The sequence below is a fragment of the Ovis aries genome, chromosome 11, assembly GCF_016772045.2.
Source record: "Ovis aries strain OAR_USU_Benz2616 breed Rambouillet chromosome 11, ARS-UI_Ramb_v3.0, whole genome shotgun sequence".
Taxonomy (NCBI): Eukaryota; Metazoa; Chordata; class Mammalia; order Artiodactyla; family Bovidae; genus Ovis; species Ovis aries.
This window is the reverse complement of record NC_056064.1, coordinates 61,910,694-61,938,596: the sequence shown is the minus strand read 5'-3', so window position 1 is coordinate 61,938,596 and position 27,903 is coordinate 61,910,694. Positions and strand designations below refer to the sequence as shown.

At 53.0% G+C, this 27,903-nt stretch overlaps 1 protein-coding gene across 3 annotated transcripts in view; it reads right to left on the bottom strand.

The window, feature by feature from the left end:
- The window catches only part of PRKCA (protein kinase C alpha), a 288,858-nt gene that overhangs the window by 195,704 nt on the left and 65,251 nt on the right, over nucleotides 1–27,903 (bottom strand). The window contains exon 1 of one of the 3 annotated variants that reach the window (XM_060395903.1): nucleotides 203–26,875. The exons of the other annotated variants lie outside the window; for them this stretch is intronic. The gene's annotated coding sequence lies outside the window, so the exon portion shown is untranslated. Of the gene's footprint in view, nucleotides 1–202; nucleotides 26,876–27,903 lie in introns of those variants that run through there. 3 annotated transcript variants of the gene reach the window in all.

Sequence of the window (27,903 nt, the reverse complement as noted above, 5' to 3'; positions counted from 1 at the left end):
GACCAGCTCCACCAGCTGCAGACGTGCTTGGGGGGCTGCAGTCTGGCGTCCAGGAAACCAGGCTCCGACCCAGTTCCTGCAGGAACCCACCACGCACCCCACTGGTGACGTCTTCAGGTGGTCCAAGCGTCAGCAGATGTCTAATTTTACCATCACGTCTTTAAGAATCCCTCACTCCCTCTGTTTCATCAAAATTAAATACCTGTTGCGAGGAGGAGCCATCTTCTCCAAAGCTTTCAACTCGACTTTTCTGGAATAGACTTTTAAAAAAAACGCCTTGGGCAGTTTCCCCCATGAACGCGGGTGGTATGGTGCCAACCACTTTCTTCCCAAAACTGCTCCAATCAATCAGCCCCAGCTCCGGCTGGCTCTCTGACACCTCTTCTCTCCTGTTCACTCTGAGGACAGCTCAACGCCTCTGCTTCGGTCTGCTTCCTGCAAAGGCTTGTGGGTTCACTGCTGACCACACATGGTTGCTGTCAAATCCACCCATCAGCTTCCCTGAGCCGCGTTCACTCAGGCACCAGAACCATCAAGCTCAGAGCAGCGGCTGCCAGCATGTGGGGCTGAAGCCTGTAACATCAGTTTGGCCTTGACCACGGGAAGGAGAGATGGGCTTATTCACAAAAGCAAAGGGGCATCAGCCAGTCACAAGCCGAGGGTCTCGCTCCTTCACTCTGTGCCCGACGCCCCAGAGCAGGCATCACAGAAGCTGTGAGAGCGGCACTCAGCTCCTTCCTTGTCCGGGACCATCAGAGTAAACACGATCGCTTGTGCTGTGTTGGGCAGAAGGTTCATCTGGGTTCCTCCGTAAGATGTTATGGAAAAACCCAAGTGAACTGTTCAGCCAACCCAATATCTGAGACCCTCAAGATACATCTCACTTCCAAGACCAGATCCCTTCATCTAAGACAGTAGTCTCCCAGCCCGGCTCTTCCTTCTCGTTCATTTCCTCTTTCTAAGCAGCTGCCGCCACGGTGCTGACGCCACAGCCCATCTGAACGCGACATGACCTACGACCCAGTTCCTGGACACTCCTTTCTCCTTGGTTCTCAGGAGGCTCTCCTGACCCTTAAATACGCATCTGCAGTCTGGACTCCACTTCTGACCTACCAAGCCCTGGTCTGCACAACGACCTCCAGTCCACAGGCACAAAACGAGGTGACATCTTTGTAGGAAAGGCTCAGGTAAATACAAAATATAACTTAAACGGACTTGAACCAGGAGTCAGCAAACGTTTTCTCTGAAGGGCTGGACAGTAACCATTTCACAACATATGGCTCAAGCCTTTTTCACACCTGGTCGAGTCTCCAGTTATAAGGCAAAAGCAGCCACAGACAATAGGGAGCAGTGTGGGTGTTGCTGTGCTCCTGTAAAACGAGGAAAAACAGGCTGTGGGTGGCCCATGGGCCACAGCTTGCCAGTGCCTGCCTGCCTCAAACAATAAGGGGTATTTATCTTGTAAAACAAGGAAAGCCTGTGGCAGGAAAACCCCAGGGCTGACCGATTTAGCCACTCAACCCACCTATCCTCTGCCATCAGCAGCTGTCCTCGTGGTCACAAAATGGCTCCCACAAGTCCAGAGATCCGCACAGGCAACAACCAGCAGCAGCAGAAAGGGCACCTATGAAGCCTTGGCCACAACAGGTGCTTCAGAGGCACCACAGGAGCAAAACCTGCCTCGGCGGCACCAGGCCTGGCCTGCACGTGTCCCCTCCCTCCTGAGTCACAGCACCTCGCAGAGTCCTCCTCAGGAGACCATCCTGCCCCTGCAAGTTAATCCTGTTCACATGGGGGCTAACCTCAGGGCTTTCCAAAGCACACGTGACATCCAAACACACCCGTGATGTGCTCCTGGGAATCACTGGGTTTGCAAACGACAAGGCTTTCTTCCTGAGCTCCAGGCAGTCACTCCATCCATATTGCTGCTGGTTGTTCGGTTGCTTAGTCGTGTCCAACTCTTCGTGGCCCCAAGGACTGCAGCCCGCCAGGCTTCCCTGTCTTCCACTATCTGCTGGAGTTTGCTCAGACTCATGTCCATTGAGTCAGTGATGCCATCCAACCATCTCATCCTCTCATGCCCCGCCCCCCCCCACGCCCCCATCAACACTGTTCAGTTTCAGGATCAGGCAATCAAGTCACAGAAACTCCACACTTTTTCTCGTGCGGGACGGTACTGTGAATATGCCTTCAAGCGATTCTGCAGTGAGAGACACCAGTACCATCCCTGGCACCTTCGACAATGAAACCAAAAGCACTCAAATAATGGTCTGACAGGGAGCTGACAAATTCCCTTCACATAATAAAAAGCAAAGAGCAATTCTCCTGATGCAGCCCGACAGGAAGCGCTGGCCTGGGCGGGCAGGACAGCGAAACCACCACCACACTCGGGAGAAAGTGGATGCAGCCAGCCTGGGCCACGGGGGACACCAGTGAGTGGGCTCAGGGGCCACGGCCCTGACTCGAGAAGTGATGTGTCTGGACGCCGGCAGAGGAGGAGGGGGAGGCAGCTCGGAGGAGCCACTTCCCCAAATTAGTCAAGAAAGGGAAGAGGAACTCAGCGGCCCTCGCTGATCAGCAAGCCGCAGCCGGCATTAACTCAAAACCACACGGTTCGCATGGTTTTTACAAGCTAGGGGAGCCACACTTGTTATTTGGATGTTCATATGCGAATGGCGTTTTACTCGACTCTCACATAGAAACGGCACAGAAACACACAGGAAGAACAGACACATTCAGATCTTATGGATCTTCCACAGATGGGCTTTCTGAGATTCAGAAGACTTTTATCTCTATCCCAAACTCTTACTCCAAATATTATTTTATAAACCAATGAATTTCTAGAAGACTCTCTGTATAATAAGGAGAGTCTATATCATATAAGCGAAAAATCACACCTAATATTGAGAATACCTGCAGTTTCTTATCAAAAAGATGCTGAAGGTGCACAGGGCAAGCAGAGAGACAGGCCTGGGCCAAAAAAGGATGCTCCTCTCAAAGACGCCGGCGGCGGGGCTGGGGGGACACACTGGCCTCCCCACAGGAGGTCCCAGCCCCCCTCCACTCTTGCGTTATCATCATGCTGCTGCTGAGCCGCTTCAGTCGTGTCCGACTCTGTGCGACCCCAAAGACGGCAGCCCACCAGGCTCTCCCGTCCCTGGGATTCTCCAGGCAAGAACACTGGAGTGGGTTGCCATTACCTTCTCCAATGCATGAAAGTGAAAAGTGAAGGTGAAGTCACTCAGTCGTGTCTGACCCTCAGCGACCCCCTGGACTGCAGCCTTCCAGGCTCCTCTGTCCATGGGATTTTCCAGGCAGGAGTACTGGAGTGGGGTGCCATTGCCTGCTCATCATGCTACAAGGTGTCAAAGAGAACTGTTCATAAACAGGGTTTTTATGCTTTTAAACTTGAACCAGAGCACTTGATTCTATTAGCTAAAGCGCACTGCAGCTAGAGAAGAGCTCACAGAGGAAGGGAACAGCGCGCTGTTTGAAAAACGGGACATCACCTGCACTTAAGACTGACTCCTTAAACACATTCCGCTCCAGAGAAGCGCTCCCAGCCTGATTAGAGCTGTCTGTGTAAGGTTCTGCAAGGCTAAACGTGCTTTAAATATTTCTCACTGCATAATACGACTGTGTTTCTCAGCTGGGGGTAGGCCATTCAAGCAAACCCTAATCATCACTGCGGATCACCTGGGAAGAAAACCAGGCGGCATTAAAAGCCTCCCCAACAGTCTGCTAGAGGGGCCTGGGTCGGGGGTGACCAGGACTCGCAGGCGGCAGCCCTCAGGGGACCATCTTGGGTTGGGTCAGCAATTGCGGAATGTAAATGATGCTTCTAAAGATGCCTGGAAGAGATCGGAGCCCTTCTTAATCCTCATTCCACAGTCTTCATTTGATCAGTAAATCTACTGTTTCTAGATTATTCGGAAAATAAGACTAAAAGTAATCAAAATTTCAAATATATCAAAGATCTCTAAGTGTGGAATCCCAATCACGTCAGGCATAGCTATTGACTGTGGTGGAGGAAAGGTTGCATCAGGCAGGAATCTGGGCCAAAAAACCACGAAGCAGCTTGATAACTACAGCGACGACATCCTCGCGGCTCTCAGGCAGGCACCACCATCTCGGTGAGACGAGAGAAGGGGAATTCCGTGATAAACGCCCACTGCCCTTGCTAGCAGACCCCAGGGTGCCAACAGCACCTCTTTCTCTGCAGCATCACTTCAAACCAACGAGGTCAGAGCACTATGTCACCTGTGTCTGGTGAATTTTAAGATGGTTGTAAATAATCCAGCCGCCGGTTTAAGACTACAGGATCACGGTATGTAACAGTGACCTGACAAGAGGCTCCCACAGCTCCTGGATCTCAAGACGAAGCGGTCAAGCTGAGACCGGCTGGGCTGAGCCTGTCTGCTTGCGGCCTCAGGGCTTTTGTGCCAAGCCCTGAAGTTGACAAGAATCACTGGCTTTCGGTCTTTTTCCCTAACCCTGACCTGAGACGAGCATGCCTTCGCGGCATGCCTGCAGCTTTCTCACACGTGTGACGTGCGTGTTTGCAGCAACCTGCAGTGTCTGAGGGCTCGCTCCATGCTCTCAGTGGTGGAATGTCCTGGTATGAAGACAACAGAGAAAGCTTGCGCTGTGTACATTCTGACTCACGACCACAAGTAGCATGCCCTGAGCTCAGAAACAGAAGCCAACTTCAGGAACCCAGAACTACAGAGACAATGCAGAAAGTGCAAGAGTAAACGCGGGAGAGAGAAGGAAAAGGGCTCCGCAGCCCGCCCCGTGAGGCTGGAAGACACTCAGCACACCTGCCAGCGTTTGCTCCAGCCACATCTGACATGTGTGTGCAAACCAGCGGCAGAGCTGAGAGACAAAGGGCGGCTCCGTCATGAGGGAGAAAGCTTGACACTTTCTAGGGAAGTGCTTCCTTAGAAAAGCCGTGAACTTGTGACGACCCCCACCCCCTCGCCCCCCCCAGGCTCCCCGCCCCCGCACAGACGAACTTCCACTTGACTTTCTCTCCCCATCTGCTTTGCTCAACCATATCCTTTGCGTTTCACTTCCCTTCTGAGTAAAAGCAGAGATGGTCTGCGGGTGGGCTGAGAGCAGAGAAGCCGTGTTCTTTTGGGTCCTGTGGAGAAAGCCATCACGCCAAGTTTTGATGGAGGCCATCAGGCATTCACCTACTAGTTCAGGACCTCAGAATGTTTCCATTTTGGTACAAAATGAGCCGCTACCTAAGAGCCAGCAGGCATTCCAGCCCTTCCTTCTTTCAGGGTCGATTTTCCTTGAGAGAAAAATTCAGACATTCTGTGAAATTCTGCGTAGAATTCTGAAGTATCAAGAAAGGCGAGAATGGAGGGCACAGCGACATCACTGAATCCCAGGGCTTCAGGCCGAGAGAGACCGCCTGTCTACTTGACCAAAATCTGGTCTCAAACTTTAAAGACTGCCATAGCAGCCCGTCAGGAACCCTCCAAACACGTTCTCTCCCCTTTCCGTGTAGCCAGTTCTCACTCGTGGCCAAGTTTAGACAGAGCAGGTCTTCACAGGCTTCGGGGAGAGTCCCTGACACAGGGGCAGTTCACTCATTCAGCCAGCACTGGAGACATGGTTGCTGGGAGCCTCTGGCTCAGAAGTACTGGGAACCAGGAGCAGGCAGGCAGACAGGTGACCTGAAGACTCTCCCATCATCTCCCAGGATGATTAAACTGGGCTCATTTGCAAGTAGGGAGGCTTTTAGAACTTACCCCACAGGAACCAGCAAGCCACCCCCATCTTCTCCAACAAGCCTCACCTTCCTTCACTCCAGTTCTTCCTTCCAAAGGCAAGGGCGCTGCGTCCATAGATGGCAAAAGGCAAGCTTGCTGAAGCCCGCAGGGACTGCGCTGAGCTGTCTGCACCCCCAGGAAGGGGGCCACGCTCAACTGAGGACGATTTGGGAAGAGAAAGGTGAGCAGTGTCTCTGCAGGTCAGCACAGCTCATATTCTAGTGTAAGAATTAACAATGGAAACAGCAGCTCAGCACGCATCTGGGGAACGGAGATGAAAGCCTAACCCACATCTTCTTCTGCCATAGAGAGCGCAGTCGTGTTAATGTGGGGGTTCGTGGGGCTTCCCCGGTGCTTCCGTCGTGGAGTCCACCCGCAATACAGGAGACACAGGCTCCACCCCTGGTCCAGGAGGACCCCGGTGCCACGGAGCAGCGAAGGCCGCAGGCCCCAAGTCCCAAGCCCGAGTGCCTGGAGCATGTGCTCCACACCAGGAGAAGCCGCCGCGCTGAGGAGCAGGGGCGCGGTGACTGGCGAGCAGCCCCCACTCGCCGCGACTCCAGGAGCCCCCAGAGCAACCAAGGCTCAGCACAGCCGAAAAATGAAGATTTAAAATGGGAATTCAGTAGCGTGTTCAGGTCACTCTTTTCCTAGCAAGTCAAGGTTTTCCCCCTCTGCCCAAGAGGCAGCCAGGAGGGGGAGCACGCGTGCCTGGGCAGCAAGGCGACAGGTGGCTGCCATCCTGCGGCCGTGCTGGAGGCAGGGGGCCCTCCTCACCAGGGCCGGGTGCTCTCTGCGAGTCCGCCTGTTAGACTTAAGACCTGAGCTCTGAGCAGTTAGAGACCGCCAAGACTCCAAGAGTGAGGATGGCCGGAAGCGATCTTCTCGGGTCAGAAAAGGATGAGCCACAGAGGCAGCCACCAGGCAACGCGGGACTGGAGCCACCGTGAAAACCTCGCACCTGCCCACCAGGCAGGGATGCCACCAGGCAGGGACTCCAGGACGGGGCCCAAGTCAGCACGTGAGCTCAGGGGCATTTGCTGTAAATTCCACTGTGGGTTTGGCAATTTTCAAAGTCTTTTTATTTTGTTTTAAAAGAAAAAAAAGGCCAGAGTTCCAGGATCTCTTCAGGTGCTGTGAAGGTGACCCCACGCGAGCAAAGCACAGCGAAGATTCTGGCGCCCACAGCAGCTGCCCTGAGTGGGGGCCGGGACCCTGCCCAGCGGGAGGGAGGAAGAGGACAGGCAGGCTTCAGGGCCGCGGCGGGGACCAGGGCCCCGCCCTCCGTCCCCGGAAGGACTCGGCTTGTTTAACGGTCTGTCACCCTCTCCCTCGCCTGTATGGGCCTCCCTGGTGGCTCAGATGGTGAAGAATCTGCCTGCAATGCGGGAGACTCGGGTTCAGTCCCTGGGTTGAGAAGACCTCCTGGAGGAGGGCATGGCTACCCACTCCAGTGTTCTTGCTTGGAGAATCCCATGGACAGAGGAGTCTGGAGGCTACAGTCCATGGGGTCGCAAAGAGTCAGACACGACTGAACAACTACACTTCCCCGCACGTGTAAGATGAGGGTAATCACAGCGCCTGCTCAGAACTGTCTGGTGGACCGAACAGACTGATCTCTGCATGACGCCTCGCACGTGATGGGCGCTCGTCAGCCATTGATATTATCAGGGTCAGTCCTGAAAAGCCTCCGTGGCCACTCTGGACGGAGTGACAGACTGTTGCACCTGGCTCTGCACGTCCGCCCGCAGCAGGCACCTGGTTCTGCACGTCCGCCCGCAGAGGGCACCTGGCTCTGCACGTCCGCCCACAGCAGGCAGCCACACCCTCCAGCCCCCCACAGCCTGCCCCTGCAGTCTGAACTCCTCATCACTCACTCACCCCGTCTCTCCTGCCCTTGTCCCCTGCCCACCCACCAGGAACACCAGGGGCTACGTGATGCTGTTCTGCCCCACGTTCTGCTCAGCCCCGACCCTCGCCCCTGTCTTCTGGGCCCACTCGCTGCTGGGCCACACAGCTGCTGCCCACCCTGCAGGCTAGAGGATGCCGCCGCCCAAGAGGTGGTGAGCCTGAACCTCCATCCTCAGTCACCCGCCTTCGTAAGAGCAGTTAACCAGGGTGCAGACTCCGTCAGGACGAGTTCTTGCAAATACTCGCAGGTGATTAAGGAAAGGCCACAACCAAGGCGGCGTCTCGCCATCCACCCACTCATTCACTCAACATCGCGGGAATGCCCGCTGTGTCCCTGGTCCCAAAGAGTCACCCAGGACAGGGGGGCACACACGATCTGACGGTGCTGGTAGCCCGTCACGTACAGCTGCCTGACCTCCACGGAGACCGTCCGCCACTTGAGGCAGGTGGAGGCGGGGCCAGAAAGCTGTCTTGCTCCTTTGAAGATAAACTCGTGTTGCAGGAAGTTTAAGAAAATGTTTGGTCTTTATGGAAACCAAAGAATATGCTTTAAGAGTATACACTCTTAGAAAATTAGGTGGTTTGGTTTAAAAAGCTCTGACAAAGGTATTCCTGAATGAATCGCTTTGGAGTCTCGGGAATACCTTTGGGCCAAAAGTTAATAATTTACAGCTGATAGAGTATAGGTAACCTGCCACTTTACAGCAAGCTTCTAATCTCTGGCGGATCACAGAGAATTACAAAGGGCATGCTCTTCAAGTGCGAGCCAACCCAGAGTCCACCTGGTGCTACTCTGACGCCCTGCTCCCCGAGGAAGAAAATCCAGAGGAGGGCATCTCCATCTCGCTGTTTTCTAAAGGAAAATGGCACCAAAATTCATGACAGCATCTTTCTCAATCATGGTTAAACACAAATGTTGCCGAGTCTAAAGTCAGCAGAGACTACATGGACCTCACTACAAGACACAGGGGCTTCACAGCTGGCTCAGTGGTGAAGAGTTCATCTGTCAGTGCAAGGAGATACAGGAGACTCAGGCCCGATCCCTGAGTGGGGAAGGTCCTCTGGAGGAGGAAATGGCCACCCACTCCAGCGTTCTTGCCTGGAAAATCCCATGGACAAGAGCCTGGTGGGTCTTGCGTGACTGGGCGTGCAGGCACTGCTCCACTGGAGATACTCTTTTCTTGCCACATCACGTGGCATGTGGAATCTTAGTTCCTGGACCAGGGATCAAACTCGAACCCCCTACATTGGCAATGTGGCATCTTAACCACCGGGCCACCAGGAAGTCCCTCACGGAGGACATTCTTCAGGGAAAGTGCTCTCTTATCATCACAAGCATATGGTGGTGGTCCAGGGCAGTCTCACCCACCAACCACTGCCTGCTCACCGTCAGGGTAAATGCCAACACCACGGAATAGCAAGAAACACTTAGTGTTACCAAGACGACAAGCCTGACCTTGAAGAGCCTCTGAAAAGCTAAGACCCCCAGGGACCCACAGACCATGCTTTGAGGATGACTGGCCCCAGTGGGCAAGGAAACGAAAGGGACTTCGAGACGGTTTCTCACTTTCTATTTTTACAGTAAGGACATAATCACCCTTAAATGTCGAAGTGTATCTGAAAGAACAATCTGGCCTGTTTTTGAGGATTTCAGGATTCTCAAATGACCAACAACAATCAAACACAGAAAACGCTAACTCTACACACAGACCAGCATCTCTAAGCCGAAAAGCCAGAAACCCTCAGTCCAGAGGCAAACGCACATCTGAGGAAGTCACGTGCTGCTCAAGTTCAAGAGTTCAGCTACTCGAGAATGTCAGTGAATTGGGATGAAGTTCATAGGAACACTCTCGGAAACCAAGAGTGTCAGCACATCCACTTTCTGAGAAGGGGGAGGCACTGCGTCCTTGCACTGGGACACTTCACAGCTTCAGCCACTGCAAACCGTCCTGCAAACCAGGCAAGTGAGAAGCTCAGGAGAAGGTTCAGGGGCAAAGTCACAGAGCAGTCACTTCTGAGTCTCCATTTGTGGATTCACTTACCAGTTGTTAAATTATCCTGGGAAGTCTTTCGGCAACACTCACAACATACACAGAAAGACACTCCAGTACTCTTGCCTGGAGAATCCCACGGACGGAGGCACCTGGAGGACCACGGTGCACGGGGTCCCAAGAGTCGGGCACGACTGAGCGACTAAACCATGGCGGTGAGCCCTCAAATAAAGAAAAGTCGTCCCCCAGCAGCGGCGACGTGCGTGACTCGGTGATTCTTGTAAAACAAGAACTTCTCTTGGTATCTCCTACAAAATTAAGAGACTCCCAAGGCAGAAATGCATTCACACGTCCAGCGTGGGCCTTTGTGGAGGGGACCAAGGAGACGCAGAGCAGCCCTTGGCAGGCTGGCGCGGCATCAGGGAAGACGCCTGGCTGGTACCCAGGGCTTACGTGAAGGGATGGAAGGCACAAATGCACAGACACAGAAGACGGGCTGAGCGACCGGCAGGACCTGCTGACTGGGTCTGACTTCCATCTGGACTCTCATTTCCTCTCTTTAGGGCTAGGGTTATTCCGCTCAATGTTCTGTAATAACCTAAGTGGGAAAAGAACTTGGAAAAGAACAGATCCATGCTTAACTGACTCACGCGGCTATACCCCTGAAACTAACACCGCATCGTTATTCCACCGGGAAAGCGAAAGTGACTCCGCTGGGTCCGACTCTTTGCGACCCCAGGGACTATACAATCCATGGGATTCTCCAGGCCAGAGCACTGGAGTGGGCAGCCTTTCCCTTCTCCAGGGGATCGTCCCAATCCAGGGATTGAACCCAGGTCTCCCGCACTGCAGGCGGATTCTTTACCAGCTGAGCCACAAGGGAAGCCCTACTCAATTATACTCCAATATAAAGCTTAAAAAATAGAAAGAACACTAGAGCAAACACCTACATGTGAACCTGTCCTCAAAAACTTAACTTTGTGAGACGTAAACAATTTCAGAGAGAGAGAGGATACACCATCTAGGGCTATTAGATACACTTAAGCAGGCATGAAACATTTCCGAAGTTTTCCCTTCCACAGAAAGAGCACTAGTCTTGATTAAAAATGCTCATTCATCAACAGAACTCTGTGCACAGGATGCCAAGATGAAGGTGTTACCTGCCTGAATGTAGCATTCCCACATGGCACCCTGAGACCCAGAGAAGCATTTCTGACCACTGAATGGGAGCCACTGGAACTCCCCTCCCCCGTATTTCATGAATGTTCCACGTTTCACAAGCAGACCTCAAAAATGCTACTAAATTTCCTCCAGCCATCACTTAAGTAGTAAGTCAAAAACTTGCCAAAAATTGAGGTTTTCTGATAACTGCCAAATACTATCTCAAAGGTGCTAGACTTCCCCCACATCAAACCAACGAACAAGAAGCAAATGAACTGGTTTGTATCTGGCCTTCTCTTTCTCAGCCCTAATCACAGTGAGGGTAAAATGAGTATTCACGCTAAACATCGATGTAAGAAGTCTAAAACCATTTTCTTTTTTAAAGAAACCAGATAAACCAAGACACACATAGTCAGATAACAAGTTACAGGTGGAAACATTCTCGTTTGGTTGGGTCCATTCCAACACGTATCTGGTGCTGTAACACCCAAGCTGCGCTTTAAATCATTGATTCACACAATTAGCTCGCACAGAATAAGCATTTTCTCATTTTCACAAGCTACTTTTCAATGTTTAACTTATAATGTTAAAATGTCTGACAACCTTCAGTCTAAAACGCTGCCCTAAAATGCAGTGCTTTCAATAAATTATACCACTGCTGCTGCTAAGTCGCTTCAGTCGTGTCTGACTCTGTGTGACCCCATAGACAGAAGCCCACCAGGCTCCCCTGTCCCTGGGATTCTCCAGGCAAGAATACTGGAGTGGGTTGCCATATCCTTCTCCAATGCAAGAAAGTGAAAAGTGAAAGTGAAGTCGCTCAGTCATGTCCGAATCTTAGCGACCCCACAGACTGCAGCCCACCAGGCTCCTCCGTCCATGGGATTTTCCAGGCAAGAGCACTGGAGTGGGGTGCCATCGCCTTCCATTACAAAGGTACTAATCAACAATCGCTGGAAGGCAGTCAGCACAACCTTATAGCTAGAAGGTCTCTGAAACACTGAATAATAAAGCTTAAATTTTTTCCTTCTCAATATTTTTCTTTTTGCATAATTTCAATTTTATCTGCAAATAATGTATCATCAACCTATAGTTGCCTGTGACAGTCTATTTTGATTAGACCATGTTTTCCAGCAAATCTTCCTTATTCTGTGTATCATCCATCCACCGAACAGAGGCCCAGGAAGTGAATTAATGTCAATGCCAATTTTCATAATGCATAGTTGAGCGTAGCCTTCTTCGTGTTGTGGGCGGTTCTAACAGCAAATTAGATAAATGCTTAAACCCTCGTCCAGCCCATTTCAAAACGAATTTCAGGTTTTAATGCCTTTGAGCTGCTTACACATTGCCAGTTCCCAAGAAACACACTCAGGTGTACCTCCGCACTCAAGACAGTCTTCACAGGCTGCGTGCGATGCTCAGGAAGGAACGCCGCAATCACTGGCCTGCTGACTGAAATTCCGTTCATGCATGGTAAAATGCAACACTTCCGCTAATGTGCTCACTTAACTGCAACGAAGGACTTTGTTCAACAAGAAATGCAAAATGTTCCCAGTAGCGGAATCACAGCGCCTTAAACGCGTGCATGGAAACTGTATTGATCTCCAGTCTGACCACTCCTGGGGCACGTCTGGGTTCAAATGAATAGGTGAGGGGCGGGGTACAAATGAGGAGAGGCGACCTAGGATCCAGAGTCGTATCAATACATTTAACTCAAACCCCAACAGGACGCCTGCTGGACAAGTACAAGGTGAGCGTCGCTGCGTCCACAGAGCAGTGTAAACATTAACTCCCAGGCTTTCATTTTCAAAGCCAGGAAGACGGTCCAGAGGTCACCTGGGAAAGGCTTTTAGTCTTGAAATTAGATTTCCTGGAAATGAAGTGTCTTCTACAGATGAAGCTGCCAAGAATTCAGTCAGACGCACACACGAGACAAACCCTCGTGGAGCTCAGCCCCCTCGCCCAGCAGGCTGAGACTCGCGTGAGGTTTGTGAAGGCAGAGGGTCTTTGCTTGGATCCCTCTGGCCTCAGGCTCCGGGCTTCCCTGGTGGCTCAGGCAGTAGAGGTCTGCCCGCAATGCAGGAGACTCGGGTTCGATCGCTGGGTTGGGAAAATCCCATACAGAAGGGAATGGCAACCCACTCCTGTATTCTTGCCTGGAGAATTCCATGGACAGAGGAGCCTGGCGGGCTACAGCCCGTGGGGTCACAAAGAATAGGACAAGACTGAGTGACTAACACTTTCACTTTCCTACCAATGGTGGAAATCCAAAGGGTCGCACCTGTTTTACACACTTGATGTTTTAACTGCCAGACTCACATCCAACCTCAGTACAACAGATTCAGACCCACCAGCATCTTTTCTAGGACACTGAAAACCCCAGAAAAGCTCTATAAAGCTCCGTGAGGCTGCCTGGACAGCATCCTCAGTCTCGCCAGAGACTCCTGGCAGGATGGAGAGACTGATAATTAGCCACCTGGGAGCCGGTTTCATTTGGGATTCCAGCCACAGCCTGAGGGAACCCAGACAAGCCTTTTGTTCACGAGTGCTCTCCCCATGGTACAGATGCTGACATTTTTACAAAGTATCTGAAAGTAACTGACGCAAGCTTTTCTGAGCAAGTCATCCTAGTTAAGAGATTATACCCCATAAAGAAATCATTTTTAATTCAATGTTGCGTTTCTTTTGTAATGGGAGATCTGTAGTCAGAATGAGCCAAAAAAAAAAAAAAGTATATATATATATATATATATATATATATATATATATATATATATCAATGTGCTGAAACCTAGAGGCAAATCTTTGTCATCCTGGCTTTCTTAGATATCTGTGGCCAGGTTTTTTGGGGGGTTGTTTGGCAACTGGCAATCACTAATGGGTTTCTGCCAGCTCTCATCACTCAACCCACTAACTCAGTGTATGACAGCGTAAACTGGGGCAGGCTTTCAAATCTGACAGCTGGCTGGAGAGAAGGGAAGGAAGCCACTTTTTCTCCCCCGGTAGAGAGGTGAGGATAATGCATGCCAGTCTTCCTGCGCATGAAACCATCATCCTTGTCCGCAGGGAGCCCTGAAGCCCTGTGCCAGGCACACAGGCACAGAAAGCCGGGCAGAGCCCAGCAATGCAGCTGCTCTCTCACCAGAATGCTTGGCTTTGTGAGGCTAAATGAGAAGGTGCCAATGCATGGCCGTCTGCCAGAAATTGTCAACTTTCTCCCATTCAGGCTGTAGTGCCGACTGGGGGGATTAATTTTACCTGCAAAGGAACAGAAGTTCAATTACTGGATTACAAATACTCAGAGAAATAGGCTCCGCCTACTAGGAACTTCTAAATTGACATTTTAAAGTCAACTAAACGTTAAATGTCTGCTCTAACTGTGGAATGCAGATAGCAGTTACAGATATTACTAAATATGTGGTGATGGAACGCGAATGCTGAAGACACTGAAATACAGGCAGATGTTTTCCCTGTGAAAGGCCCACCGGACCTGATCCAGAGAGAATCACCACGGAGACCGGTGGTCCAGGGGCAACGCCTACGGACGACAACACCGATACTCAACACTGTCCACTCGGGAGAGCAAGGGGTGAGCAGCCAGACCGGGCCCATCAGTGAGGGCACCTCGGGGCTGGGCGCTGCCGCGCGGGGGCCCTCCACAACTCCTCACCTCACAACTGTCTCCCACAAGTCTCTGAAGACTGTGTGTCGATGCCTTTTGACAAAGTAACCAAAGACCATCACAGGGAGGATCGCGGTCGCCGCCTTCCCTGCGGCCTGATGGGAGGGAAGTGGACGGACTGAAATTCCAGGAAGGGGGTCTCCGCTGCCTGACGAGGGCCTGCCGGCTCGCTCGTGCTGTGAGCTCGAGGGCTTCTGCGGCCTTCCCGGGGTGGCTGCGGACGCCGTGCTGGAGGAATTAGCGCTGATTCAGGGGCGGAGGAGAGGGCAGAGGTCAGTCTTCCAGCGTCAGTGCTGCGAGGACCAGGCCGCAGCCAGCCCCCAGCAGCCTGGGAACGGTGACGAGCCCAAAACAAGGAAAAGATGAGCCAGAGCCTGAGGAAGCAACAGAGCAAGATGAGCGCGCAGCCGCGCTTGGCACGGCCGGGAGTGGAGCGCCGCAACACACCAGAGGCAGCCCTTCTGGATTCCGGTCTTGGCTGGAGGAGTCGAGGCGAGGGAGCAGCTGCCTTGGGAGGGTTGTTGGAAGCTGCTGGTGTACAGGCCAGAGAGTGTCTGCAGAGGCTTCTTTTCTAGCAGGACAAAGCGGAAGCTCCCGGGCATGTCATCTCAAAGTCCGACGCTGGGCACCGTAGCTGAGTCAGGTAACACCCGCCCCTCTCCTTCCACAGGCGAGCACACGGAGGGGATGGAGCGATGGAGGCTGAGGGTCTGAATTGAGGGGGAACAGCAAGCGGGGGGCGAGCCTGTAGCCCTGCTTCTTAGAATGCAGCTGACTTTACACGATGCCTCCAGCACGACGTACGCAGCCACCCCGGGAAGGCCGCAGAAGCCCTCGATCACACAGCACGAGCGAAGGGCTCTTCTCTGGAACACAGCCTCTTCCCTGCCAAGGAGCCAAAGCTCAACAACCCACACCAAGAACACGACGACGGAGTCTCCCGGGTCCACTGCAGACCAGAGCTTGCTCAGACTCACACAGCTCCGCTCCTCCCTGCATCCCACCTCAGCCTCTGATTTCTTTCAATAACATCATTGTGGAGAACTAGCATCATGCTGCAAAGTTCTAGTATCTGAATGGTTCACAAATGGATTTACGGCTGCTGCTGGGTTCCCTGAAAGACGTATTATACGCACTCTCTCGCTGAGAGCATTCATAAACGTACCCCTACACCTGCACTCGCCTTCCTACAGAGAGCTGGGTAGTTATACCTGGAAAACTGTTCACTTAAATTGCTTTAATGGTTTCTAAGTAAAACACGGCTCAGTGATTCATTTTTCCATTTGATTGGCCAAGGACATGAATTATAGCTCACAGGATAAACTCATAAATAAATAGTGCTAGTATCTTAGTCGGGAGCTATAATGCAACATGGAATTAGCGATTTCTACTCGTCCATCACGGACTCGCTCCTACGATGAGCATCCCACAGGCAGGTTTGCAGGTGTGTAGAACAGTAAATCCTTTATCATCATAAGTACATAATAAAGCCCCTCCTCCCCAGGTCAGGGTTGGGAATACGCCACTGCAGGCTCACCTGGAGCGCAGAAGTGCTTCAGAGGGGCTAGTCTTAGCATTTAGAATGTGGCGTGTTAAACCAGGCCACAGCGGCTCAGGTATTCCCAGAATAGGATTCCTCAGCAAGTGCCATTCACAAGCATCACGTGTCCGACTCTGCGACCCTATGGACTGTAGCCCGCCAGGCTCCTCTGTCCGTGGGACTCTCCAGGCAGGAATGCGGGAGTGGGCTGCTATTTCCTCCTCCAGGGGACCCCTCTTGCATCCCCTACACTGGCAGGCGGGCTCTTGACCACTAGTTGGGAAGCCCTCGACCACCATGACAAGACGTCAGAAAGCCCCGGTGGATGCTGACACGACGCGGCTGAAGTCAGTGCCGCGCTCTACCGGGCACCTGGAGCTGACAACACTGTCAATCAGCCACACTCCAACAGAAACAAGAGCTTAAAAACACAGCAGCGCCATGGACTTGACCACAGATCGAATCCTATGAAGTCCATCGATCCATAAATACCACTGTGCGTGCTGGGAGAAATCAAGACCACCGTTCCTGCAGAGGATGCGACCGGGTAGGTGGGCAGTGGGTTTCAGGTTGATACAGGGGCCAGTGACATCACTGATGAGGAAAAGGAAGTTGTGCATGAAACTCATCACAGACGTGATCCTTCCAGCATCTTCCTTCAGCACCAAGCCTGTCAAATTTGGGAACTCTCCTCTAACCGACTTCCAACATTGTCCCTGAATGTCTTTCTCATGTATTAAATGTTTCATCTTTTTCTCTTCAAAAAAACAAAACAAAACTGATTCCACAAAGATTGCAGCCCACCCTGTCTGGAGCCTCCTGCACCCCAGCTCTACTACTCATCCCTTCTCTGCCTCGTCTGTGCCTTCTCCCTCAAAACCAGGAGGCCCTCAGGGCTGCGGTCATGAGCGAGATGTATGCAGGTTATAAGATGGGGCTTCCTCCTTGCCTTTGCCACCTGGAGCCACTTAATCTACTGCCTCAGTTTTCTCATCTGTAAACTGGGCTGCGGTGGGGACCGGGTGGGCTCACTTGCGGACAGCTGTGGAATGCGGTGGACGTGGAGCTAGCCCCCACCACATGGGCCAACCTAAGGGTCGCTGACCTCTTCCCTCCCACTAAAACACGCTTGAGTCAATTCCTCTTTTCAGAAAAGTGCCTCCCGACCTCTTTTCCCACCTTTCCGCTCTCTTTCCTCTTGAGCTTCTTTAAAGAATACTTCACATTCGAGGTCTCCACCGCCTCCCTAAACATTTAACTGAAGTCAGCGTCCCATAGCCACAGAGACGGAATCCCACCAACGCGGCTGCATCTGAAGGAGCTGACCGCTCCTTCTGGGAGGGCAGCCCTACTTTCTTTGCCCCCGTGACCTCACCATCCCTCTTGGCCCCCCGCTAACCGAGGGTTACTTCTCCAGCTCCCTCAGAGGGTGCGGCCCACTGCTCCGCCTTGCAACCTGTCTTGAGGCCCTTCATGCACTTTGAAAGTTTTTGCCACCATCGGAATCTAAAGGGTCCCTGGAGCACACCCCCACCCCGACCCCGGCCAGGCAATGCCCTGGGACCACTGTGTGTCTGTCTCGAGACACATCGACCTCAAGATGTGCCCAAGACCAAGACCTGGGCGTGGCCTGCAGGAGCCCCTCCTCCTCACCAGCTACACGCAGATGGCAAATGGCGGCTGCTGTATGAAGTGCTTCGTAAACCCCGTCGTCTGTCATCATCCCTCAAACACTGGCCTAGTTCAGCCCTCATCTCATCTAAACTGTCACGGATCTCGTTGCTGGCAGAGCAAGGCTCACACACCAGGAAGCTTCCCCGGCTCCCATCTCTGACCAGGTCAAACCCCAGCTGTGGACACACACCAGGCCCACTCTGCGGTCTCCCCCGCCTTCCACCGATGCCCAGTGCCTGGGGAGCTGCCCTCCACGCATGAGGCCCGACCACACGGGCTCCACACACACTCCCGACCAGCAGGGGAGCTCCCATCTCATCTGCAAGGAGCCCTCCTTCTCCCCGCTCCCCCTCGTCGCCGGGCTCCTGCTACAGCCTGTACCCCCCACAGCCCCCTATCACCGCCCCCCACACAACCTGCCTGCCTCTCAGCAGCCCCGTGAAGGTCTGGGTCCTGGTCGTCTTTGTCTTCTCAACTGGTACTCAGCAGGATTCAATGTTTACAGGACTGAATAACTCCATTTAAACACTGACAGGGTGTCAAGGCCTGGAATACTCTTCTGCAGTCAGTACTCAAGAGACAAGGATGTTTTAAACATTCTCCTTCTGAGTAGTGTAGCGGGCAAATGTGGGTAGCTCTCAAGCGGTACTTGACTTGTTTACACCTGTGAGGCAAAGTCTGATGTAACAGATCAGACTGACCTCACGGCCATCAGGACGGTTATCAAGGAAACCAGCGCCCGCTGTGTCAGGGCAGAGACTCTGCAACCCGCGTGCCCCGCTGCGCGGCTGCAGGATGGCGCAGCTGCTGTGGGAAGCAGCACGCGTTTCCTCGGATGGGAGACAGAACTGCCCCTCACCCAGCAGCTCCTCTTCTGGATGCAAACGCAAAAGAAGCGAGAGCAGAGTCTCAGAGAGGCACTGGCACAGCTTCCACACTCACGTTCACAGTAACACCGTTCACGATAGCCAGGATGTGAAAGTCGCCCAGCTGTTCCTCCACAGATGACGGATTAACCAGATGCGGTGTGCACACACAGGAACAGCATTTAACTACAGGCCACAGGGCCGCAGAGTCCAGCACGAGTGAGCGACTAGCACTGACTTACAGTTTCGTGTGTCCAACATGGATGCACCTTGAGGACATCATCCTAAATGAACACACGAGGCAGAAAGAAATACTGGCTCCACTTCCGAGTATCTACAGCCAACAGATTCACAGGAATGATGTGGAATTGGGGCTACATGGGGCCAGGGCACATTATCTAATGGGTAGAGTTTCCTTTTTGCAAGACAGAAAAGCTGTGAGGATCTGCTGAACTCAGTATTGCTGGACTGTAGAACTGAGCGCTCAGCTGCGTCTGACTCTTGGCAATGCCACGGACCGTACCCACCAGGCTCCTCTGTCCATGGCATTTCCCAAGCAAGACTACTGGAGCGGGTTGCCATTTCCTTCTCCAGGGGATCGTCCCGACCCAGGGATCAAACCCGTGTCTCTTACGTCTCCTGCACTGGCAGGTGGGTTCTTCACCACTGCACCATCTGGGAAGCCCCCTGAACTCTATACTCTTAATACTAAATATTCAATATAAGATCTACTATCTTAACCACCTTTATGCTATCATTAGAAAAGGAACTACTGGACACCTACTCCTTGGAAGGAAGATTATGACCAACCTAGATAGCATATTAAAAAGCAGAGACATTACTTTGTCAACAAAGGTCCGTCTAGTCAAGGCTATGGTTTTTCCAGTAGTCATGTATGGATGTCAGAGTTGGACTATAATGAAAGCTGAGCACCAAAGAATTGATGCTTTAGAACTGTGGTGTTGGAGAAGACTCTTGAGAGTCCCTTGGACTGCAAGGAGATCCAACCAGTCCATCCTAAAGGAGATCAGTCCTGGGTGTTCATTGGAAGGACTGATGCTGAAGCTGAAACTCCAATACTTTGGCCACCTCATGTGAAGAGTTGACTCATTGGAAAAGACTCTGATGCTGGGAGGGATTGGGGGCAGGAGGAGAAGGGGACAACTGAGGACGAGATGGTTGGATGGCATCACTGACTCGATGGACATGAGTCTGAGTGAACTCCGGGAGTTGGTGATGGACAGGGAGGCCTGGCGTGCTGCGGTTCATGGGATCACAAAGAGCTGGACACAACTGAGCGACTGAACTGAACTCGTTGAAAATTTGATAAATTTTAAAGCAAACACCCCAAATCTCATTTATTGCTTTAAAGAAATGATGAGGTTTTTTTTTTATGATTTGTGATAAAACTATCATTTTCTTCAAAAAGCCATAAGAAAATTCCAGTTGATCGTATGAACACAGTGTCCAACCCGCAGCTCGTGCCCATGGCGCTGCTCCTTGATGCGTTCCACAGCCGAACAGCCTGGGTGTTCCATCTCTGAACTGGATCTGAATCTACATGAGAAGATGCAGAACCAGAACACACAAAACTCGAGCAGACAAAATTAAGTCTTTGGAAAAAGCACAGGTTTCATTTGTAAAGCGGACATAATGACTGCCTGCTTCCTGCACCGAAATCTCTGGATGCTTTTAACAGCAGCAAGACACAAGATTGTTTTAAACGAGTGCGTGAGATTATGCTGTGATTCTACAAGTTAAAGGAACATTCGAGCAGCCTAACACCAGCCACCTCCACATCACCCACCCGCCTTTCCTGTTCTGTAACTACAGACACCTGTGGTTCTTCCTTGACCCCGGACACCGACACGCATCTCCCCAAACAGTGGAAGGCTCCCCGTGTCGCTTGAAGCACCGCCGTCTCGTCTGAGCTCCTGCGGTTCCTCGGGTGTTGCCCTGCCCTGCCCTGCCTGGCATCTCTCCACACCGCAGTGCCTTCCTCGCGCAAACCCCTGTCATCCACTTCTCCTTTTATCTGCCCAAACAGCCCACATCAACTCTGATGTTTCCCTAAGACATCTCAAAGGCAACCTGAGTCCCTGTTCATGCGAAGAGACCTGACGGTGTCGGCAGGCGGCCGTGAGCCCGCCTGCCGTGGGTGAGACCACCACAGGCGGCCGTCAGTCGTCCCAGCTGCCGTCTCCACGGCTCTGAGAGTCACCCTGACGTCATCTCTGCTTTGCTCACCTCCCAGCTTAAGGATGCTGGGCCTGCACTTTGGAATCAATGCAATCCCCATTCCTAGCTGCCCACTCACAGCTGGGTGATTCCAACAAAATCATCCGAACACCCTGAGCTTCAGTTGTATCATCAGTAAGCTGAAGCCAACAGTACTCATGTGCGCTGTTATAAGGATTAACCACAGAAAGAAGGTCCTGGGCTTCCCGGCCTGCTACAGAGTCACTGGAAAAGGTGTTCTAGGGACCAGGTGCTCCGGGGGAGGGAAGGCTACGGGCCTCTGGGGTCTAGACAGCATCACCGTGTTTTCTGGAGCTTCTGCACTGTGCAGAGACCACGCAGAAGGTCTCAGAACTGAGGAGGCTGACCAGACCAGCAACCCTGCAGCGGGGTGATAACCTCCAGGAATAATCCCCCGAGGGGTCACAGCCAGACCCCCGTGACACCTGCTGAGGTTACCACAAAGTCCAGAGCACCTGGACACGTGCAAGCCCTCTCATGCTGAGCAGACTTTATTTAAGAAAAAAAGCAAGGACGACCAGCTGTGAGCCATGTACCCAGCACCCCTCAGCAAGACATCTGTTCCTCACCAGTCAAGGATGAGGGCTCCGAAAGAGAGGCTAAACACAGAAGAAGTGTCTTTAAGTGTACTTTCTTTCTTATTTTAAAAATCTGCATCAAAATGGTATACCTAGCATCGAGTTAACAACCCCCTTGAAAACTGTAATCGCCAGCACGGGCTGGGCTGCACGGGGAGTGGGGAGGACACCCACACCATAGGAAAGAATGTGACCTCAGGCGGTGTTTCCGGAAGGTGGCCAGCAGCCCCCCAGAAAAAGCCCCCAAAATGCCTGTTCCACCTAGTAGTTTCACTCTCAGCAACTTATACTGCAATATTTAATTTCCATACAAACATGTAGAAAGACATCGCAGCATTACTTATAATGAAAAATAACAAGCAGGTCAATCAAAGGTAAATCGGTGACAGAGCGCCCAGAAGGTAGGCTATGCAGTCATATATTCTCGAAAGTCACTTAAGAACAAGAACATCACGCCAAATATAAGAAAGAACTGCGTGAAACAGCGTGGAAGAATAGATTTCGGGAGGAAGAGGAAAAAGATAGGGGATTATGAGCTATTTACGCTCTTGTTTCTTTTTTCAGATTAGCTCTAAAGACCATATTGTCTTTCTATGCAACCCAACAGGCGGGGAGGTGACTTGCAGACCCTCTGCTTGTGTCTGCAAGCAGACCTGGCCTGTCTCCATCCTTCCCCTCCTCGCGTTCTCACACACAGCTCTTCCCACTGGTTTCCAGCACCGCCTTTATAAACCAACTCTGAACCAAGGCCTTGATTTGCAGCTGAACCAGAAAAAAGTGAGATGGAAATTATCTTAATTCCATTCAACAAGCAGGATTTTACCCAGTCCAAAGGCTCTGAGTAGGTGGCACGAAAACTATACTGAGTAATCACGTTCTTAAGTTTGAAATTAATAGCTACGATGTTCAATAAAGTAACTGTTTAAACCTGTACCAAAGTGATACTAAAAATAGGCTGCCAGTGGCACTGATTTTCCCCAGTGTGAGACTTTCCAGGTTAAACTGAAGGTTGGAGGAACTCCTCATCGTTGAGGAAAGCAGGGGAAAACACAGGATCTGCGCACTTTCTCAGGAAGGTTGCTGGGCTCTCTTCCCCACTGTCACCTCCCGGAACATGGAGGGACTCCTGTGCATGTCCTCAGAGCATCCTGGGGCCGGGACAGGACCCCAGACGGGACCGTCCGAGTGAAGCCAGCTGTCTGAGTCAGCTGACATGAGGGAAGCAATTGACCACAAAGCGTGGGCTACATCAGCAGCAGACAAGCCAGGTCTGTTGTGGGAAGCGCTCCTCATCTTCAGGGCACGGGATGCTGTTCAAAAGGTGCCACCTGACGCCAAGGGGACCCGGGCTACCGCCCCCGCAGGCCCGCCCCGTCCACGTTGCAAGCCCACATGTCAACTGAACGCTTGGCATTTCAGAATAGAACTAAGAGTTCATGGCGAAGTGCCTGTAAGAGCGGGGCTTCCCTGCTGGCTCCGTGCTCAAGAACCTGCCTGCAATGCAGGAGCCTCGGGTTTGCTCCCTGGGTGGGGAAGACCCCCTGGAGAAGGGAATGGCTGCCCGCTCCAGTATTCTTGCCTGGAAATCCCATGGACAGAGGAGCAGGGCGGGCTACATGCTTGGCATGGGGCTGCTCTTAGCGTGGGGCCACTGAGAGTCGGACACAACTCAGCAACTAGCCAACAGCAGTGGGAGCTCAGTCACTGACTGCCGGTAAGGAGCTGCTGCATTTGACTGACTGACGCCACTGGGTGACTGAGTCAGAGCTCTGGGAGTTTTCACCCCGTGAGCATGGAGGCCCCTCCAGCAGGCACCACAGCAGACACAGGGGACAGAACCGTGAACCGGCCGGTCCTCAACCCCAGGGAGCACCGGGAGGAGGAAGGGGGAGCCTCCCGGGTGCGTCACCACCAGGCACATCTGTGCAGCAAGCCGGGATGAACCTGGAAGCTTGCAGAAGTGGAGCGTGTCCTAAGCATCCAGAATTCGTCCATGCGAGGGTGGTGAGCCCTCTGAAGGTGAGGGCTCAGCAAGACGAGATGGACGCGGACATTCCCCCACCCGCTGCCCCCAAACCCTGCCCTCAGGAGACGGATGTGGAGTCACGAGCAGCCCAGGACGTGGGCCGCAGGGTGGGGAGCCTTGGACACCTGCAGGCTCTCATCGGTGCTTCTAAGCCCTGCTGACAGGGTCTGGCAGGAGGCCGCCCATCTGGTCTGAAAGGAGGAGATCCCTCCCTCCAGGCACAGAGTCCCGTGCAACACCTCGGAGGGCTGCTCTCATCTCAGAAGCTCCCGGACCCCACAGAGGCCCCGCTGCCGAGCGGACCTGGGTCCTCAACTCAGGACAGAGGTGCACCCAGCCTGCCTTCCCAATGCCCCACACCCTCCCTCTGCATGAGGACTTGAGACTGCTCATCCCCAAGGGAACAGGCTCCCGAAGGCTTAGCAAGTCATGCTGGCAGTTTCCAACAGTGGAGAAGCCCGCGGAAGCTTCTACTCAGGTCACGTGAACAAGCGGCAGCTCAGGCATAACCTCTATGGGACCGAGGGTGGGATGAGCCACCGAGCGTGTCGACATGACCACACGGAGATGCGGGAAACAAAGCTCCCAGCATCTCCCCTCCTCCCCCCACAGAATCTCTGCAGGCTCAGTTGACAACTCACAGAAACATCTGTGGAAACAGATCAGCCCTTTTCTCTCTCAAGATAAAAAGCAGCGTTCTCGAAAAACAAAAAGCCGAGAGGGTGTGACTGTGCTGCCTTCTCCTCCTATCTGGCTCTCTGTCGGGTCAGGCTCTTTCCCTTGAAGAGCATTTCATGACCCAGTCTTGGCCGTTGTACCCAAGGAGGCAGGGAATGCAAAACTATTAACAGGACCATTTATCACGATTATGAGCGTCCCAGGAGACAGGAAATGCCTCTTGCAAGATGGCCTGCCCTCGTGCCCTGGCACTGTGCCAAGCAACTCACTTTCACTTGGATTATACAAGCCTTACATCTGACTTTTACAGAAGAACGTGAAGACTGTGCCTAAAAATGAAAATGTGGGGTCTAGTGTCAAATACTCAGACGACCACCTTCCAGTGAATCCACCTGGCCCAGAGGCGGGTGCAGAATCGCCTTGCTCCTTGGTCAGCATCTGCAGGAGGGGCGCACGTGTCAACGGGACCAGAGCAGGACCAGCGCCCGTGGGCGGCGCCAGGCACACTCGGGGTCAGCCGTCCCCACTCAGGATGGCAGCGACGATGCGGGTTCCTGAGGGCTCACGAGGACCCAGACACCACCCTGCCTGTTTCTAACACACACTCTCTCCAGTCCTTACAATAACCCCACAAAGGGGCCCTCCTGCAGCTGGGGATGGAGGTTGAGTCCAGAGGGCAGAGCTGGGACACTGCCCCCAGCCAGGCGGTTAGAAAGTACGAAGCGGAAACGCCAGGGAGGGTCCAGACGACAGCCTCCGCTCTCCCCCGGCTGGAAGCCACTCTCCCAGTGACCGCCCCCACCCCCACCCCTAAGCCCCGCAGGAAGGTCAAAGCGAAGGGCCCCTTTGCTTGGATGGTCAGGAGTCTCTTTAAAAAGAAGGGCACCGTCCTCTCGAGGAGGCCGCTCGCGGCCCCGCCCGCTCCCCCCAGCATGGCTGGGCAGCCGCCAGCCCCGAGCTGCCGCAGACAGCTGACGAGTCCTGCCGCGGGGCTGCGGCCTGCGGAAACTTCCACTTCTCTTCCCGCGCGCTGCTTCACCAGCAAGGCGGCGCCTCTCCCCGCAGCCCCGCAGCATCAGCCAGCACCTGACCTGCCCAGGAGGTGGAACATCCTCCAGGACGGCTTTCCTCTCTCCTCCATGAGCGGACCTCAGCCACCCACGAAGGCGGTCCAGCAGGGTGGACCCGCTTGCCTGCAAACGTCAGGGAGCAGGAAACGGAGGCGTCTTCGCTCCCAGGCAAGCACGTTGTACTGAAACGATGAGGGAGAAAATTTCTCCCTCAAGACCACTGGCATCCGCCACCGTCAGCGCTTCCACAGAAGAGCTTCACGACGCAGCGGTCACCACCCCAACGTCTACAGGACGTGTCACCACGGAGTCAAACCCAGAGATGAGCGAGCAGGCTCAACGAAGCGACTAACTTGCTCTCAAGTCTCCTGCTTAAAAACAAAAGCTCTGGCTTTTAAACGGCAGAAGGTGGGAGAGTCACTCCGTGCAACATTTGGGCAGACACCTGGGACACTCCCTGGAAACCTCAGCTGCACGTGCGCATAACCAGCAATCCCGCAAGCCTGCCTTGAGGAATCTACTCCACCGACGCGCTCGCAGCCCCAGGCGGAGGGGGACTCGGCGGGGACCCTGCAGGCCCCAGGGCCGAGCTGAGGGTCTCGTGGCCCACAGCTGTTCCACTCGACGCACTCTTGCGAGGCAGCCCTGTTACCACTCCTGCCTTAACAAAGGGACACCCGAGAACCAGAGAGGCAGAGCTACCTGCTCAAAGCCACGGAGCCAGCAGCTGCGGGAGCAGGAGGCAAGGCCTGCTGGTGCAAGGAGGCCCCCAGCTCTGCGGAGAAAGGCACCACGGGGACTCCCCTGGGTCCAGAGGATCAGACGTCACGTTCCAGGGGTGTGCGTCCCGTCCCTGGTAGGGGGGCTAAGGCCCCACACGCTATGTGGCACAGCCGCCAAATCTTTTTTATCTTTTTAAATAAAATTTTTTTCAAAAGGCAACAGACATGGAGCTGAAATGCTCACTCACAGAAAGCGGGTCAATCAGAGACAACCACGAGCAGACGCTACAGAGGCGCTACGGAAGCCACGCCTACAAGCGCGGGACGCAAGCCAATCACAGCCCGGCCCGGAGCAGCCGCGGCGCAGCCCTTGTAGCCCTTGTAGGCGAGAGCCACGCCTACAAGCGCGGGCGCAGGGTTTGGAGGGTTGCGGCGACCATGCTAACCAGGGACACTGCGCGAAGACCTCCGCACCAGGCACAGCGCTGACCTTGAAGGCAGACACCACGCATAATGGGCACCACCCGGAGCTGACCTTGAGGCAGACACCATATAATGTACACTGCCTGGACTTGACCTTGAAGGTAGACACCATATAATGTACACCATGTGCTCTGTACAGCTGAGCTTGAACAACACGGAGTTGGGGGGCTGCCAACCCTCTCTGCAGCTGAGAATCCGAGTAACTCAGACGACCTTCCATTTACCAGGCTGCTCCATATCCAAGAATTTCACCAACCACATGTCATGTAGACGGCAATATTTCCTCTTTTAAAAAGTCACGTATGAGTGGACCCATGAAGTTCAAATCAACTGCACCTAAGCATGGACAATGTCCGTGTGACAGCGAAAGGACACACCGGCCTGGCACTCGGGGGAGGCACGGCCGCTGTGCTCGAGTGGGTCACGGGGGCTCCTCAGCCTCAGCTCCCTCCACGGGCGCCCACCCGAACCCACCCTGCCCACTCCTATACAGCAGGCGATCCTGGAGGGTAGAGGCCCCCCCACACACACACCACACTGTGTATGATGGCTGTTAATCGCCTAAGGTCATCTCCAAAAGCCCCACAGTCCCCCTAATAGAGTCACAATTTTTCTTGTCTGGGCTGGAAGAGAAAGGACACCTAGGTAGAGAATTGAGATTTTTGCTCTTTAATTGAGGAACAATCATAAATTTCACAGCAGGGCCCTCCTTGCCTGTTTGGCTCTGCCTTTAACCATCGCTGGTACCGAAGAGCACGGCATCGCTCAGGCTGACACAGGGACAGGTGGCCGGGCACCTACCCATCCTGCTGCCTGCATCCACAGCTGCTGTTCTGAACCTAGGTTATTTTAAGTAAGAAAGCATTAGTCGCCCGACTCTTTGCAACCCCATGGACTGCAGCCCACCAGGCTCCTGTGTCCATGAGATTTTCCAGGCAAGGATACTGGAGTGGGTTGCCATTCCCTTCTGCAGGGGATCTTCCCAACCCAGGGATCGAACCCCGGTCTCCTGTACTGCAGGCAGATTCTTTCTTTACTGACTGAGCTACAAGGGGAGCCCAGGTTATTATAACCAAGCAAAAAAACTGGAAAATGGTGGAAACACTAGGGCTCCTCATTAAGCTATTCATAAGCACGGTTCATTATTCCTTCACTGTGGGCAAGAATAATTACCATATATTTACACAATAATTCAGAGATGTTAGAGCATTTAACATTCAAGTGAGAAGTACAGGTTATACTAATGGCCAACCATGCTGAAAATATTAAAAACAAATGGGATATTTAAGAAGCACTTAATGAGTCTTCACTAACCATCAGGCTCTAAGCCTTTTAATTTATCAACTCATCTGATCCTCACAACAACCCCATGAGGTGCATACTATTAATTTCCTCATTTTTTTAAAAAAAGGCAATTACGAGGAACCAGAGCAGACACACTACCTGCTCTCTGATTAAAACGATGGTCCACTCACACCTGAC